Source organism: Sturnus vulgaris, chromosome 6, assembly GCF_052056855.1.
Source record: "Sturnus vulgaris isolate bStuVul1 chromosome 6, bStuVul1.hap1, whole genome shotgun sequence".
Taxonomy (NCBI): Eukaryota; Metazoa; Chordata; class Aves; order Passeriformes; family Sturnidae; genus Sturnus; species Sturnus vulgaris.
Genome location: NC_142248.1, coordinates 26,850,670 through 26,867,143, shown reverse-complemented (window position 1 = coordinate 26,867,143; position 16,474 = coordinate 26,850,670). Strand labels below are relative to the sequence as shown.

The following is a 16,474-nucleotide window of genomic DNA, read 5'->3' as shown; positions in this document are numbered from 1 at the left end:
TACAAATATAAATAATGTCTTCATAAACTTATTCTCTTTTCTTTTGTGGACTCATACATTTTAAGCAGTTTTATTTAACCCACTAGAAATCACGTTTTAAATGCTCACATTCTGCATTTTCAATTGGACTGCATTTTCCATTGCAATACAGCTGGACCAAATTTATAATAAATTATTAAGTGATATCTAGTAAGAAATTCATCACTCACCATTTTGTAGTGCAAGAAATATAAACATTAAGTATCTAAAAAAACCATATGTTAGCTAGAAACCCACTCACTTAAGCACAGTGCAGCCTCCTGCTCAGCCATAAGCATCACATCATTTTCAGCACTGAGAATCAACTTGTCCTTAGGAAAAGAGCAGAAGTATACAAACACAGCAAGATTAAAAACAGGTACTTAGGTCATGGCTTTCTGATCATTAACTTAAGTCCTGACTTTAATTCATCCATCCTATTTAGCAGCAGGTCAAGAGCCAAACAAGGCACAGACCAAGTTTACTCTGAAGTCTATAAAGTTTGGTTCCTTTTTCTGTCCTCTTTGCCATTATACTTCCACATAGTTCTGCCTTCCCTGGGAAAAACCCAGAAACACAATGAACAGTGCATGTCTTCAGCCTGGAGCCTGCAAGCCCTGGCAGTCTCCTTGTCTTGTAGAGACCTCCAGAATGCTGCTTGCAGACAAAGGGAAGCTAGGCAAACTTCAGCTTCTGGTCATTTCTCTAATGCTGCCTTGGGGATTACCTCACAGTGACTGAATTTGTCAGAAGACAGGACAAATAAGCTCAGAATCACTGAGGCTGAAGGGAGGTCATGTAGTCTCACCTCCCTTCTCAAAGCAGTGTCAGCTAGAAGAGGTTCCTCAGGGCTGTGTCCAGGCAGGTTTTGAATATCTCAAAGTATGAACACTCTGCTCCAAACCACAGCCATGCCAAGAAGAGCATCCCAACCTGCTGCTGGAACCAGATCCTCCAGCCAGATGTGTCCCAAGCCCCATGTTACTGGAGGCTGTCCCAATGCTGGCTGGGATCCTGGCTGCACAGGTGCCTGTGGTCCATGGCCAGCCACTTCTGTGAGGTTTTGGAACCTCAAGAGTCAACCCCCAGCTTGCCAGCCCTCACATGATCTCATCACGTCAGCATGTGCCACTTTCCCGGTGTGTCATCTTCGTGTGGACCACCTTGCTGCATGGGTATCACAGCAAGAGGGTTCCTCTGACAGGGTCACCTTGGCTTGGCCAATGCAGAGGCCCCAGACCTTGCCCCAGGATACCATAGGCTCACTTTGGGCAACAGCTGGGAGCCACTCCCAGCTACAATTCCAAAACCGTTGTTTGCCCTAACTCCTGTACCCCCAGCTTCTCTGAATTTTGGTCTCCCCTTGCCCATCCAACACAGCACATTAAGGGGCTCATTGTCTCAATCTCCATCACCTCCTGCCCCAGCTGTCTCCTACCACCAGCTCCCAGCTAATAACGTATTCTCCAGTGAAGCAGGGCCAGAACACCTTCCTATCTCTGTTAAAGGAACTCAAAATTACATGATGACATATTTTTCCCCCTCTCACAAGCTGCCTTTTAGCATTTGGGGCGCAGTGGAACTTGTGTTTGTTCCGATCCTGCCTTCATCTCTGTTCACCCACAAATCTGGGGATGACAAGACACAAGACTTTGGTGCTGGGGAGGGGGGAATCAAGTCATCCAAAGTTTTCACACGCTCCCACTGAACAGGAGCACTGAATCTCTCTTTTCCAGTACTCCATTTTAACCACATCTTTATTTAAGATCAAACTATGACTGCAAGGAGCCCCTCCTTGCTCAGAACAGTAGCTCCAGCTTCTCATGGGGACTCTGCTTGGAATTAAACAATTGATTCCAGTGTTGAAATGCTTCTATACAATAGTGTTCATGCTCCTCAAAGCCTGGACAACATTATATTAGGTGAGGGTGACACAGGGACCAGGGCAGCAGGCTGGGAGAGTTAAATCTGTGCCCCGCTCCAAGCTACTCTGCAGAGAGACCCAGGGGGACTTACCGTGCCCTTTCTCACCCATTAACCACCAACAATAGTGCCCCAGGTGATGGGAAGGGCTGTACACTGCTCTCTCTCTGTCCCATTGTTGCAGTAATAGTGTGAGCAAACTGCTCACATTGTCCCCACCTAATAACAAGGAGTGATCACAGCCTAATTACTAGCCTCAGACACATTTGAAGCATAACTTCAAACAAGCTTCGAAAGGATATTTAGTCAACTTAAAGTGCAGGTAGATGCCAAATGGGATCTTTTAAAGCTCCAAGGTCTCTTGTGACAGCTGGTTAAGGACTGGATGTGTTCAAGCCATTGCTGAAGAAAATTAGAACTGGAGCTGCTTCTCCTGAAATAATCTCAAAGCAAATCTGCTTTTGCTCTGAGCACAGCACAGCAATCCAATGTTTTCTTCAAACTTAGGGCTAAGTACACAAAATATATTTACAGCAACTAAAGTAAGTAAGAAACATAGGAGTGACAACAGTAGAAGGCTTTGGTGTTTGTAGGACTCGTGGAGGAGTCAGCATTTACACAGCACACATGTTTGCCAAGGAGTTTAGGTGATTGATTAGTTTAATATCAATTGAATTCACTTGTGGGTGTTAGAAACATTTCTCCCTCTTCTTTATGTTTTCGGAAAGCTCTCGAAGTCTCTCAGGATGAGAGTAGTTCCTGCAAGGAATATTTTAAAGCAGAGACACTCATCCTTTTACGACTCTGCAGATGCAGGCTCTGAAGCTGTGCCTTAATTCTCTGCCTTAATTCTCGTGGGCCAGAAGCCTCTGCATGGAAAGAGGACAGTATTTACCTGCAAGGGCCTACATACACCCCTGATCAGCATCCCGAGCAAGCACCACTCTTTCTATCCTGCAAAGGACTACTCTATGCTTACCATTGTCAACAGCCACCAAACCAGAGATGAAATAGTTAACCTCAGGGAAAGCTTTTAAGAGGAGAGTCGTTACAGAGCAATTCAAACGTTATCATTAAAAAAATAGGGAAGAAAAAAAAAGAGCTGAAAGGAATTGGAACGGAGTTTCAGGAGCCAGGGTGGAACCATGGGAAGACGGCAGAGGTTTAAGCTCACAGGGAAGCCAGAAAAGCCCATATGTGCTATGGAGTCAGAGGCTGCAGGGGTACTGGTGGCCTCCCTGCTTTTATTTATTACTTATTTGTTTGCCAGTGGCTCTTTGCCAGGATACTTTCGACAAATCCTTCCTGAAGGAACTGCTTCTGCTTTCCTCTCCATCTGTTGCCCAGCCTTGACCAACACTTTGCAAGGCAGCAGGGAAGGCAGTGAGGCCAAGGCTCTGGTCTGGCATCAGTCAGCCTTTCTGCTTCCTATTTTTCCCACTTTCTCACCCTCCCCTCTGAATAAATACCGCAAGCCACTACAACAGCCCCTTTTCTCCAAAATGGCATATTTTGTTGTCTTTCTTCTGCTCAGACAGGCAGCCTGACCGGTCCTACAGAATTGTAAATCTTCACATGGGGCAAAGTGCTTTCTCATACCTTGTTTCCCCACCCAGTTTTCCCTTCACACCCTGCTCCCCCGTGAACTCTCTGAAAGGGGAAAAGGCTGGCATGTACATCAATCCTGGAGATGGTGGCTAAACAGTTAAAAGGAAAAAAATGTTCATGCAGAAATAACATCTGTCAGCCAGACAAAGGTCTCTCTCTCTCATTCTCCTGGAAAACACTCCTTCTGTTCAGGAGGTTTCTGAATAGCAAATCCACTTTGCAGCACTGCTGCTGCTAGTGAGGATGGGGAAGCAAGCAAGGGAGAAGGCAGGGCCTTCATCCATGGACAAATCTGGATGAAGTGATAAACCGGGGGAGAGCAGCTTGGCCAGAGCATTAGATTGCCCTGACCTACCAGCCCTCTCAAAATCATCATTATAACAAAACTGGAGGGAGAAACTGAGAGAGGTTCTCCCTCCTCTGCCCTGCCAGCACAAAGCATATCTACCACCCTCAGGTGTAGCTCCCAGAAGGAGGGTTCTGTGGCCAGGATGACGTGGGGACCGAGCACAAGCCATAGCATGACACAGTAGTGGGGTGACATTTTATCTCACATCACAGGACAGTGGCATAGGCCAGTGCATGTGCACTGGGAGGGGACACTGAGGGGCTGGGGCTCACTCCCTGCTTCTGCCACCAACTCGTTCCAGCAGCCCAGGGAAGCCCCCGTGCCTTGCTGGGCCTCCGCCACCCATCAGGCAGGCTGACACAAGCATTAGTTACAAACACTTTGGTACATGGTCCAAGATGAAGGCGGGCAAACAGCGTCTAAACAGAGCTAAGTACCCAGAAATCTCCCACAACACCGATCCAAACCCGTCCGTGCCTCCCGGCCCCGCAGCAGTGCCCGGGCGAGCTGTCCCAGGGCTGCCGAGGAGATGCAGGCTTACCCGCGCAGTGAGCATCCCCCGCCGCAGTCGCACCCACAGGCGCAGCTCGCCGTGGGCGGGCCGGGGTTAGTCCTACGCACGCTTCCTCCCCACCCCAACCACCGCACCGCCAGGCCGTGCCCCCGGGTCCGTCCTGCACCCCAGGGGCTCCCCAGTGCCACTCGCTGGAGCCCCGCTGCCCGCCGGGCCCCCAGCCCGCTGCCGCTCCCGCCGAGCCCCGCAGCGCGGACCGCGGCTCCCGTCCTGTCGCCGCCTCCCGCCCCGCACTGACCTGCTGGGGGTCCCGGCCGCGCTCGCTCCGGGCCCTACGCCCGCCGCCTCCCTCCTCCCCCTCCTCGCGGCCGCCTCGGGCTTCCCGGCACCGGCACCGGCCCGGGCCCGGCACCGGCAGGGAAGGGGAAGGGGCCTCGGCCGCCGCCGCCCCGCCCCCCGCCCGCCCCGCTGCGGCGGAGAGGCCGCGGTCCGCGGGCTGCGGTGCCCGGGCTGCTCCCCCCGCCTCACCGCTGCTGGGCCCCGGGGCCTGCGCCGCCGGAGCTCCGGGCCCCGCGCCGGGAGCCGCAGCCGCCTCCCGGCCCGAGTCGGGGTCGGGCAGCCCCCGGCGCTCTGCCTACCGTGCGCCCCGCGGCATCCGTGCGGAGAGGAGGGGGCGAGGCGGCGGCCCCGGCGCTCGGAGAGGGGAGCGGGCGGGGAGCTGCCGGCAGAACGCCTGGCTGCGGGGTCTGCGCGTCTCAGGCTATTTCTGGGTGTGAGGGTGTGAGGCTGTGCCCGCCGCATCCGCCGCTCCGAGCAGCTTCCGCGGCTCTCGGGCTCCTCGGGATGGCTGCCCGGCGTGTGCCCCGGGGGCAAGCGGAACGGGCCTCCGGGGCCATCAGCCAGGGCGATGGGGCACACGTGGGGTCTGCCCCACAGTGGTAGGGGCAGGTGGGTGGGTACCTTTGAGACCTCAACAGCGTTTGCAAAACCTCTCCCCTTGATGAAGCATTGCTCAGATGCTTAGCAGGGGTGGTAGCTAAGAAACTTCCTAGGGGTCTTGTTCCTGCAGAAGGTCTCTGCCTTCATCAGGAATGACGAGGAGGAGAGAGAGGAACCTGACCCACCAAGTGCAAAGGGGCACAGAGAGCCTTGCTTTCCGTGAGCATCCCAGCCTGCTCCCCATTTCTCCAGTCCGTGAGAATGCAGGCAGTGCACTCTGTGCTGGAGGAAGCACCCGCAGCACCCTCAGGGCTGCAGTACTGAGTGTCTGCACGGCCAGCACTGCTCCCAAGTGATGGTCAGACACACATCTGCAAGTGGGCTACCAAAGAACAGTCACCAGAATGTGACTGAAGAGAAGTCTCACTGTCATGCCAAGTGCTGCATTGCTCCCACCTCCCATCCCTGTATGGGGGACAAGGGGTCCCACAACTATGGCTTCTCCAGATGCTGAGTAAGTAGTGTTGTTCTGCAGCATCCTCTGAAGGCTTGTTTTGGCTCATTTCATCTATTTTGGGCTGAAGAAGCACAGTCCAGTGGTTAAACTCCAGCCATTTAAGTAAAGGACCTTCCAGTCTCAAAAGTACAGCTATGAAAATCACCAGGAGAAGCATCAGGGAATTAGCATAATATAACAGCTGCCAGCAAAGAATCTTCATTCATACTGCTAGTGGAAATGGCTGGCACAGCTCACAGACCATGAGGAACCAAGGGGTGAAAAGCCTGCTGTCCCCTATAGTGTCTTTCTCTTTTTAGGCTCCCCAAGGCTGAGGTAGCGCTCAGCTGACTTCTTGTCTGCTGGAGCATGGTGCAGAGAACAGGTTGGTACAACATGATGTCATTTAATAAAACTTCAGTTTCATGTGAATGAGTCTCATATAAATGAGACCTTTATCTCCAATCAGGAGCTACCATAGCCCAAAAAACTTTAGGAAACAGCTGAATAAAAAAAAATTTCCAAATCTCTTTCATTGCTATCTTCTTTAGCCATATGTATGATGAGCAGAAGCCACATAGCTTGTCCTCTCACTCCAGACAAACCAGTGCCAGTCCTACAGCATCACTGAGGCTTGGAGACCTTGGCTGCTGCTGTGCATCAGGGGACACTGTCCACCCCAGGAGAGAGCAAAGACGACTGTGCCAGCTTAGTAATGGGACCTTGTGAGAGAAACAAATCCGTGGGGATTTTATAAAATGCCTCATGGCTGTGATCTGCCTCTGGGCCCCCAGTATTTGATCCCCTACTTCTGAACGAGTAAAGACTACTTTTCATAAGCCATGGTTTCTCTGACTTACTGAACTGGAAGCCAGCATGTTTGATTACTTAATTTGGCAAACACTGCCAGAAAATGTTGACTTCTCAGCAGATCTGGCAATCTTGCTGCTGGTGAGCTGCCTCAGTCCCTAACGAACACCCTCACCCCTTCCTTTGGCCTGCCAAGATATGAGGGATCACAAAAAGCTGGACAAACCTAGCCTGTGGTCTAAGTAATCCCCTGGAGATACTTGTTTCTTCCTGCCTCTGGCCCAAATTGTGCCTAGTTAGAATAGGACAGGATAGGATAGGATAGGATAGAATAGAATAGAATAGAATAGAATAGAATAGAATAGAATAGAATAGAATAGAATAGAATAATAAACAACAGAAAAAGGAAATACAGAACAGCCCCAAAAGGGAGAAAATCTCCTTAATTTTCTGTTATGTACTGAGCCTCAGTGGCCATGATTTTGGCCCAAGAAGAGCCTTACAGGTGTGGTCTCACAAGGGCTCAGGCATCCCATGGTTTTTAAGTCTTCCACATGCCTGAGAGGCATGAGTGGTGTGTGCCTCAGCTCCAGCTCTGTGTGTGAAGGAGCACAATACCTCCTTCCTGCATCACTTTTAACCCTGTAGCAGTGCGGGAAAGACATGGTGCTGCAGCCAGAGGCAGCAGGAGGATGAGGCACAGGGACCTGCCTGGCAGCTGGGACTGTAGCATTGCATCCTGCTGTCTGTATGAATCTCCCAATTATAATTCCTATTTTCCATCATTCGTGGCTTTAATATTTACGCTGAACTTCTCCAGGCAGACTGAGGGACTCAGGCTAAATTTGTCTAGACACATTTCAAGCAAGATGGTGCAACTGTTCCTGAGAATGACAGCTGTGGGAAAAGGCTATTGTGTCTATGTTTTTTAAAAAGGCTGTTGGTTTACCCTTGGGCAGCACCAGTGTCTCTGAGCTTTAGAGCCAAATACTGGCAAAGGTGTGGACTTTAGCTGGAGACGTGCCTTTGAATACCCCTATGGAGCTAATGCTCGTGAAACTGGAAAACTGCAATTTGCCCAGAGCAGCAGCAAATTTTAAGGGTCGGGGAATGAAAACACCCTTTAGTCCTTGATCCCTGCACCCGGAGCCAGTTAGACTGTGTTTGTGTCCCTGTCTGACAGCCTAGCTTGGCATGGCACATGGCACTGCCAGGATATCCCCATGCTGGCTGCTCCACAGCAGGATGAGTGGGCCAGCTGGAGTGTGGTGAGCACAGTGTGCGTGCCCGTGGCAAATGGTCGTCTGTAGGCAAACTTCGAAGAGAGCCCTGACCTCCCTGGTGCAGGGGTGAGAGGCGGTGCAGGGCTCCATGAGGCTCTGCAGGGTGGGCAGGCCTGGATGCAGAACCTGGGAGGTGAGACTTGAAATGGGCAAAAGCACAAAATGGCATAGCACAGTCCTGCATGTGGTCCCAGACCTTCTTATCTGCAAACTGCTTCTAGGACAGAATTACTTATTTCTTTGGAGGGCTGATAGAATCATTACATTATTTTCATGCTGCAAAAGCAGGAATTAATTTCTTCTCATCCCTGGACGAGTGGGAGATTACCACCTGGGAAGAGATGGAAGCTCACACCTGCGGAGGTCGGAGCTGCGCTCACCCCGCGGTGCTGGTTGGATTCCCTCCTGCACGACACTACAGCCCTTCCGTGCCGACTCCAGTCCTGGCCGTGGGCGCACGGCATTCCTTCGGTCTGGACTCCGGGGCACGGGGCAGACACCCGGGAAGCGGAGCCCAGGCAGCTCAGACACTGTGGAAGGGCTTGGTGAAGCTCGGGCCCCACGCAGAGCAGTCTCTCCCCGGACCTGCCGGCCTTTCCTAGCGCTGCCTGCCTCCTTCCCGGAATATCTGCTGCCTGCCGTCACTAAGGAAACGGAGCTCCTGTCGGCAGCAGCTCCTCGCAGTTCGCATCGGAGGGCGGGGGAGCTGCGGGCACCGCCCCGGGCTGAGGCAGCCCCAGCCCGGCCAGGGAACGCCGAGTTGCCCCACAGCCCCCTCCCAGAGCCCGAATGAAGGGCAGCACACACCCTGACCTCCGGCAGACGCGGCTGCCGCACAACCGCAGCGCTCTGTGCCCTCCGCTGGGGCTGCCAGGCAGGGACCCCCGGCCTCAAGCAAGGTGCTTCTGCCTTCCCATAAGAGACCATGGGACTTACGCTGTGCCAAAGGAAGAAGTTAGAACAGCTGCAGCAGAGGCTGAGCCACCATCACACCAGCCACCTCAGTTCCGTTAATTAAAAAAGTTAATTTCTTAATTTTCAAGTGCTCACCCCAGACCTTCTCAGGGCTCTTTGAAGGCAACTTGCCATTGGGAATAGCTGAGAAACTGGACCCGCAGCTATTACACTGGGAAATCGTCTCTCCCCCCTGCCAGCTCCCTCGTGGTTTGATGTCTGCATGCTTATAATTTCAAATCTGCTTCAAAATTCAACCACCACCCAGGCTGCATGACCACGCACTAATCAGTTGCATTAGAATATGCTAATTAGCTCTTCCCAATTTCCAGTCAGGTGGGACAGTGTGTTTCAGTACTTACAGGCACAGGATTTCTCTGTAACTCTGTATCTCTGTTCTTTGGCAGGCCTGGGTAAGCATGATATTCCCATGCTCATCTTCACAAATACCATCCCCAGCCCTCCTGGCTCTCAGCCACTACTGCCTGCAGCAATGTCTCTGTGGATGCTCCCACCTACTCCTGCATCACCACAAGCAAATGGTGCAGCTTCTTGCCTGGGGCTTTCCCCTCTTCACCCCAACATCCTGCCACTAATCAAACGTTCCTCCACTTTACCCTACCCCGATACTTTGTTAGCAGCATGGAACAGCTCATTCACCTCCTTGAAGAAGGACCCAGGGGAGAGCTAGATGTTCAGGCTTGCACTTGATAGCCTCAATCCAGCTTCTGTGCATCAAACATCCTTGCATTATTCTGCAAATAGGTAGCCTGCACTTCCTCAGAGGTGAGCCTGCTACTCACCTACCCTCAACACCAGACATTCTGACATGGTGTAAGGCCCCTTGTGTCTGCTCTCAAAGCCTAGGACATGCTGGGTCACTTCCTTGTATAGATGGATGCAGAAAGGAGCGTAGGTTAATTTACTCTGTGTAAAATACATCTCCCTCTCTTAGACAAATGTGTATGAGTGAGAAACAAAATAAATACATGGTTATACGGAGCTTGAAATGGAAGTCATTGGTCAGAGTGAAATGTTTTCTGGAAGTCTCATGGAAATGATCCCTCTTCTTCAAGAGGTGCAACTGGTAATTCCTGACATAGGAGAAGAAGATCCAGGCTGAGCACTTGACCTTCTGAAGAAGTAAATTGCATTTTTGTGATGTTTAAAGAATGAAAGACTGATTGCAGATAGACCAGGGAAAAGTGATGGTAGTAGTTTTAATGAGAATGACAGTGGATAATAGGGGAAAGATGTAAGCTAACAGGCTGAGCTGGGAGAGGCAATGAGGAAGATGCACATCATGTAATGAACCATACTGTTCTGGCCAAATGCGGGGCTCTGCACGCAGGCTGTGTCTCTGCCCACATGCCAGCCTTCCTGGGAGCAAACACTCAATGCACTGATGTTCTCCCTGGCTAAAACAGTTGCCAGCACAGCAGCTAGCTAATGCACAGTGGCACAGTCCTTTGTGAAAGTCATTAACTCTAAATAGGCTGTCTCATAAACAATATATTCCATGAAAACGTCTAAGTAGCTCATTGGCCCTTCTTCTATGTCTTCTATGTAAAGAATAGCGCCAGAATAAACAAACAAACAAACACAAAACAAAACACCAAACAAACAACCCCCCAAAAAAGTAAGGACTGTTTTAGGTCAGAAAACATGTTTGTGTAAGCTATCATTCTGTTTCTGGAAGTGGCTGGCAGAAAACACCTTGAGAAGAGCATAACAGAACAGGTGGATGATGCTCTTTTAGTGTCCTCTCCCATTCACCAGCAAACACACTGTTCTTGAAAGACATTCAGAAGGATGTAAAATGTGGACACCCACAGCACTTTTCAGCAAGATGTTCCCAGGCAAAGCCACACATTTTATGAAGGACACAAAGTCTCTTTGTGTCTCTTCTGACCCACTGACAAGCTACTTTCACCCATTTCCCTGCCTGGAACATGTGGTCAACATTTGATCTTAGTCGACAACAAAAAATTGTTAATTAATTTCCCTGTCCATGCTGCTGGCTTTATCTATGTTTTTCCTGTGTGTATACTTTATCACATTCAACTTCATTCATCCTCTATGAAGATGAGCTGAGAGATTTGGGGTTGTTCAGGCTGGAGAAGGCTCCAGGGAGAGCTTATAGCAGCCTTCTAGTACCTAAAGGCAGTGAAAAGAGAGCTGGAAAGGGACTCTTACAGGGGCATGTAGTGATAGGACCAAGGGGCAGGGGCTTCAAACTGAAAGAAAGTAGGTTTAGATTAAATATTAGGATTAAATTCTTCACTGTGAGAGTAATGAGGCACTGGACCGAGCTGATCAGAGAAACTGTGCTGGCCCCATCTCTGAAAATGCTCGAGGTCAAGGTTGGATGGGGCTTTGACCAAACTGTTCTAGTGGAAGGTGTCCCTGCTGATGGCAGGACATTGGAACTAAGTGATGTAGAAAGTTCCTTCCAACCCAAACCAGTTGGATTCGATGTTTCTATTCTTGGTCCCTCTTTTATCCCTCCCTTCCTTTCAACATGCACTGAAATGAAGGTACCACTCAGGTGGAGATAATAAGGAGTTTATCAGGCTGGAGTTACACCCGGGAGAAGCTGGGAACGCTCAATTGAACAGAAACCAGAGGGGAAATAGGAGTGAATGACAAACAATTTATGGCTAATAATACCACCCCATGACAAGCAGAGTCCTAAAACACTGGTGGTCACTGCTGATCACAGCTCTACATCTGTCTGGTCCCTCATCCACCTTCCCAGGTAGCTCAGCAGCTGGCAGCTCTGCCACTGCTTCAGCAAACCTGCCAGTGCCGCAGGGAGAGCTCCACCATACCGAGACAAGGCAGAGGCAGCCGTTCTTTTGCTCCCTGTTAGTGACCAATGTAATATGTGGCACAATGAACAAGGAGAAAACGCTGCACCTCTCGGGCAGAAGCTTGGAGCATATATAGCCATGTTGCAAAAGAGCACTGCAGGAGGCAGGATTCACACCTGATGTATCTTTTATCCTCCCGTACTGAGGCCTGCAGACCTTACCAGTGGCAATCTGGGGAGCTGTGGCTGGGGGATGCTGCTCTGCATGTGGGTCCTGCTCGAGAAGAAAGCGCTGCCCTCCCAAGGCTGATCGCAGCCTCAGGGCGGGGGGCTCCCCGGCGGAGCTGGAGAGGGAGACAGGGCAGAGATCTCTCTTGGGTAATGATGGTTGGCTCCCACCCCACATCCACGAACGTCCTCGCCCTGTAAGACCGCGGGCAGGCCACGCACTCCTCCCCTCCCCTCCCCTCCCCTCCCCTCCCCTCCCCTCCTTTCGCCTCCTTCCTCCGCTCCCTCCTCCCGCATCTCCCGGCAGCTTCCCGGCGCCATCTGCCGGCCCTGCCCGGCATCCCTGCCACGCCCAGGGCCGTGCCGAGCCGTGCCGAGCCGGTGAGCTGTGTCCCTGCATGTGCCAGCCCATCCCCAGCATGTGACAGAGTCACCTGTCACTCGTGGACCTGCAGCTCTTCCTTGGCTGTGTCGGAGAGGGGCAGCAGCAGTTGGAGCTCCTTGGGGAGGTTTGACGAGGAGGGTCGGCCCCAGAAAGGTGCCTGGGAAGCCAGTGCCCCCTGACCCTCTCATCCCGGCTATCGCCCCAGCCTCTCTGCTGTATCCTTCTGACCCCGGCCGCCCTTCTTCTTTCCAGCTTTCGCATCACACCGAAATCTCCTCCATCCCTGTATCTTCATCTCTTCCATTCTTGTTTCCCAGCTCCTTTACATCCTGTCCTCCACATCATGCCAGGGTTCCCTCTGCCTGAGCTCTCCACAGCGCTCTTCTTGGCCCTGGTCCCCTTGAACCTCCAAAACTGACCTTGTCCATGCTGTCCACTATACAGCCATTGCTCCCTCTTCTCCCAGAGCAGAAGGTGCCTGCTACCCCCTCCAATTCTATGGGATAGCTCCCTTTCCCAAGCTGTGAGTGAAGCAGATTCTGGCTTCTGCTTCTGGCAAGCACTTTGGAAACCTAGCTACTGGCTGTGCTTACCCCAAATCCACCAGACAGGAATCTGAGAGAAGCAAGTGAAGACAAATCTGGAGAAAGTCCAAGTCTCACTGCTATGGAACTTCTCCCTTATATTTCTTCCTCATTTTTCTTTTTCCTCCCTTAGCTCTCCAGCGGGTATAGCTCTTCAGATGGGTATAATTCACCCTTCTTCTTGCTCTTTACACTGTGGTCCTCAGTAGTTATCCTCTGCAGTCCTCCCCTGAGGAAAACCACTGCTTCTTCAGTGCAGTCCTCTGGTTTTCCTCAGTCACTACCCCTGAAAGGAGGGAGAGTATGACTGAAGGTGCTGTCCCACAGGAGACACCACAATGGCTCTGTAGTCCCTGGACTACCACTGGCCTTTGGAGGTGCCCAGAAGCTTGGGGGTAAGGGAAATTACCATCTGACACATGCATGCTCTTTCTTCTGCCAGAGGAATGTGTAGTTGACCTTGATGCAGTGCCATCAGCTTAACCTTAGTCTTACTCAAAGCAGTGCTAAGGTTTTCATTTGTTTGTTACTGAATACATCAGGTGATTCTTGGAAACTGGCAAACAGCTACCCATGATCAAATAATGGCTTTCTTTTCCTACAGCTGAGAAAAAAATGTAGCACCTCAATTATTTTCCTTTGGTTCATCTAGGGACTTTATTGGCCTCAGGGGCCTGGGGTTTGCTCCCAACATTTGTAGGGATAGCTTGCCCAGCCCCACCCCCACCGCCATCCTTCTGGCACAGAGAAAGAGTTGCCTCCCATGAAAGTCCAGGTCACATGAGGGCTGGGAAAAGGTGAGCACGGGGCTGCCTCCAGCTTCCTGAGAAAAGACATAGTTCTGCCTCTTCTTCCTAAACAATTCCTTTGAATTTCTTCTGTTAAAGCAAGCCAGATTGGCTCCAGGAAAAGAGGCTGTTCCTCACCAGGAGGGACAGAGAGCTGCCCAGAGGATGCCCTGGCTGGTGATGGTGCTGAACAGGTGTCTAGCTCAGAGCTGCACAGAATACACCTTGACTAAGGGATCAGTGTGGGAATCCCTTCTATATGGGCACCTGACTGGCAGAGATAATGGCCCTTCTGCACCAAATCTGGGGCTTAAATATGTGTTTGGAAAGTGAAGTGCCTGGACTCAAGGTGCTCCTAAATCTGCCACTGTTTGAGCCCAGTGTCTTTCATACCAAAGGACGGGATGGGAGGGGATGAGATGGGACCATCTCTTTCAATGGAGCTAGGCAAGCTTATGTGTTGCACATGGGGACAAAGAAAGCCAAGAAGCAAGATGGTTTGACTTGGCATAGAGTGGCTGAGGGCCTGGTCTCTGCTCCCAGTGTTGTTAGTGTATCTTATGTAAGAGATCATAAATGAAAACTGCAGCCACTAGGATGGGTGGAAATGAAGCAGGCAGAGTCTGGCCCTCCATGTAACAACAGTTAAAATCAGTCAGTGAAAATCATTGTCGCCTGCAGTGTGGCTGGGTGGTGGTCATGTGCAGTTCATGTAATGCACTAGCTGCTAGCTAGCATTTTTGAAGAGCAAAAATAATTTAGGAACTGCTCTTACAGACCTAGTGGAGGGACATCTCGATAACAGAGGCAGCAGCCATGTGACACTGGGGAGAGAGATTGCTTCTCCCAGATCACTGCTGCAGCAGGCAGGAGGATTAATCCAAGTCTATTTTCTGGAATTGATTTAACACTGTGTTCATTTATCTGCAGCTTCTGCTGAAACATTTCATATTTCAGATCTGATTTCAATGTTTCTAAGGCTGAAAGGCTTTTTTCTCTAGGGAGTAGCAGATCTACAAGAGAACAACAAGTAGGAGCCCTAGGGAAGCAGCAGAGGGAAGGAATATTTTATCTTTAGTAACTGGTCATTTCCATTTTGGAGGCAGTGAAAGAAGAACCATCTGGTGTGTGCTGAATATTCACTACTTAAACAATGATTTGGTTATGAATATGTGCATGTGTTATTGTTATTTATTATTTATAGGATTCCCTAGGTGTGCTTGACACTTCACAAGCAGAAAGGAAGACCAGGGCCCCTGCATCTTGATGTGCCCAGTATAAATTTGACACAGTGCTCAAAGCATCCAACGATGACAGATGAGGGGTGGGCAGCCAGCTGGGGGTAAGAAGGAAGATGCCAGAGCTGTGAAAAAGGGCAGTGCACAATTTCTGGAGCAGTAGCTGCTTCTACTGACAGAAGATTGGTTTGGATGACCATCCTCACATATTCATGCCTGCTAGTTAGGGGTTTAATCCTCCCTTGCAATAAATATCATTTACATTTATTAATTTAATTTTCTACTTAAGAGCTCTGTTCCTGCAATGTCCTGCCTGGAAATGATGCAGAATGTCAGGAACCTTGCTCCAATAACTTTCCATGATAGTCACCTGGCTTTGATGGGTCTGCTCAATTGGCTTGAGCTTTACGGCTCAGGAGCTCCAAATCAGTCAGCTGAGACAAATATTTTCAGACATGTTTTATTGTGTACTTTACCTGATAGTCAAAGTATCTTGAAGGCAAGATGCCCATCAAGTGGCAGCATGACACCTTGTTGTCAGGATATAATGTCTGGTACTAAGGCCTGCTGGGGATGAAAGGGAATTTGAGAGCACCCAGACACTGCAGAGGATGCTCAGAGCTTTGCAGGAACAAAATGCCTCTTGTTCTTCTTTTCCTTTTCACTACTGGATCTTTTCCATAGGCAGTTTTGCTGCAGCATTGAGCCATTCCTCTGGTGCTGAGACAGTATTATGGGCAGTGTTTGATGAAGGGAACAGGCTACTGTAGGAAGGGAAGAATCCTGAGTCTCTTAGGGGAAGAATTCCCACACCATTATGAGGACAGAACTCAGGGGCATTTGCAGGGCCAGGGGGATGGAGGAAAGAGTGGACCACAGCCAGGGACAACAACCCTGGCCTGAGCTTGGGCCTGAGAGTGCCTTCCCTCCACAACACTCCCTTCCCACCTATCATCAACATTTTCTCTTCCTGCTGTTATGCTCTGACACACTGAAATTTACTTGACTGCAAAAGTTTGTTTCCTGACACCATCAACAAGCAACAAATAAGTGAAATGTTGATTTTTGCAACAGCTTTCCTGACACAGCAGGGCACACCAAAAATTATGACTTAGAGCCTTTTTTTCAAACACACCTCTTGCTCCATTGCATGGGCTGGCTAGAATGGACCATGAACAACGTGATATCCCAACTCCTTGGAAACATGTTACCATCTCTGCCTTTGTTAATAAACATCCTCCTCATCAAACCCCTCAGCACAACTGGAGCAGCACAATGGGCAATCTAGATCATTTAAAACCCTAAGCTGCCTAAAGCTGTACTGTCAGTCTGCCTGACCTCAGTGCTCGATGCCCCTCTCAGGTACTTGTACAACAGGAACAATATACCAGGATCCTCGCTCTTTCTTTCAGAGATTTTTGAACACAGTCCAAGAGGTAGTATTAAAGGATTTGAATGGCTTCATCTTGGGAAGGCATGGTAGCCACTTTGAAGTATGTAAAAGACTGCAGTGAGGAAAGGACTCATATTTCTCTGAATCCACTG

The 16,474-nt window shown here is 50.3% G+C and overlaps 1 protein-coding gene across 3 annotated transcripts in view; it reads right to left on the bottom strand.

Moving 5' to 3' along the window:
- Window positions 1–5,148, bottom strand: part of TMEM63C (transmembrane protein 63C) — a 31,201-nt gene extending 26,053 nt beyond the window's left edge. Inside the window, exon 1 of one of the 3 annotated variants that reach the window (XM_088167407.1) lies at window positions 5,051–5,148. The gene's annotated coding sequence lies outside the window, so the exon portion shown is untranslated. Of the gene's footprint in view, window positions 1–4,439; window positions 4,465–4,710; window positions 4,783–5,050 lie in introns of those variants that run through there. The other 2 variants (XM_088167406.1, XM_088167408.1) reach the window with 2 other exon arrangements.
- Window positions 5,149–16,474: the final 11,326 nt, after the last annotated feature.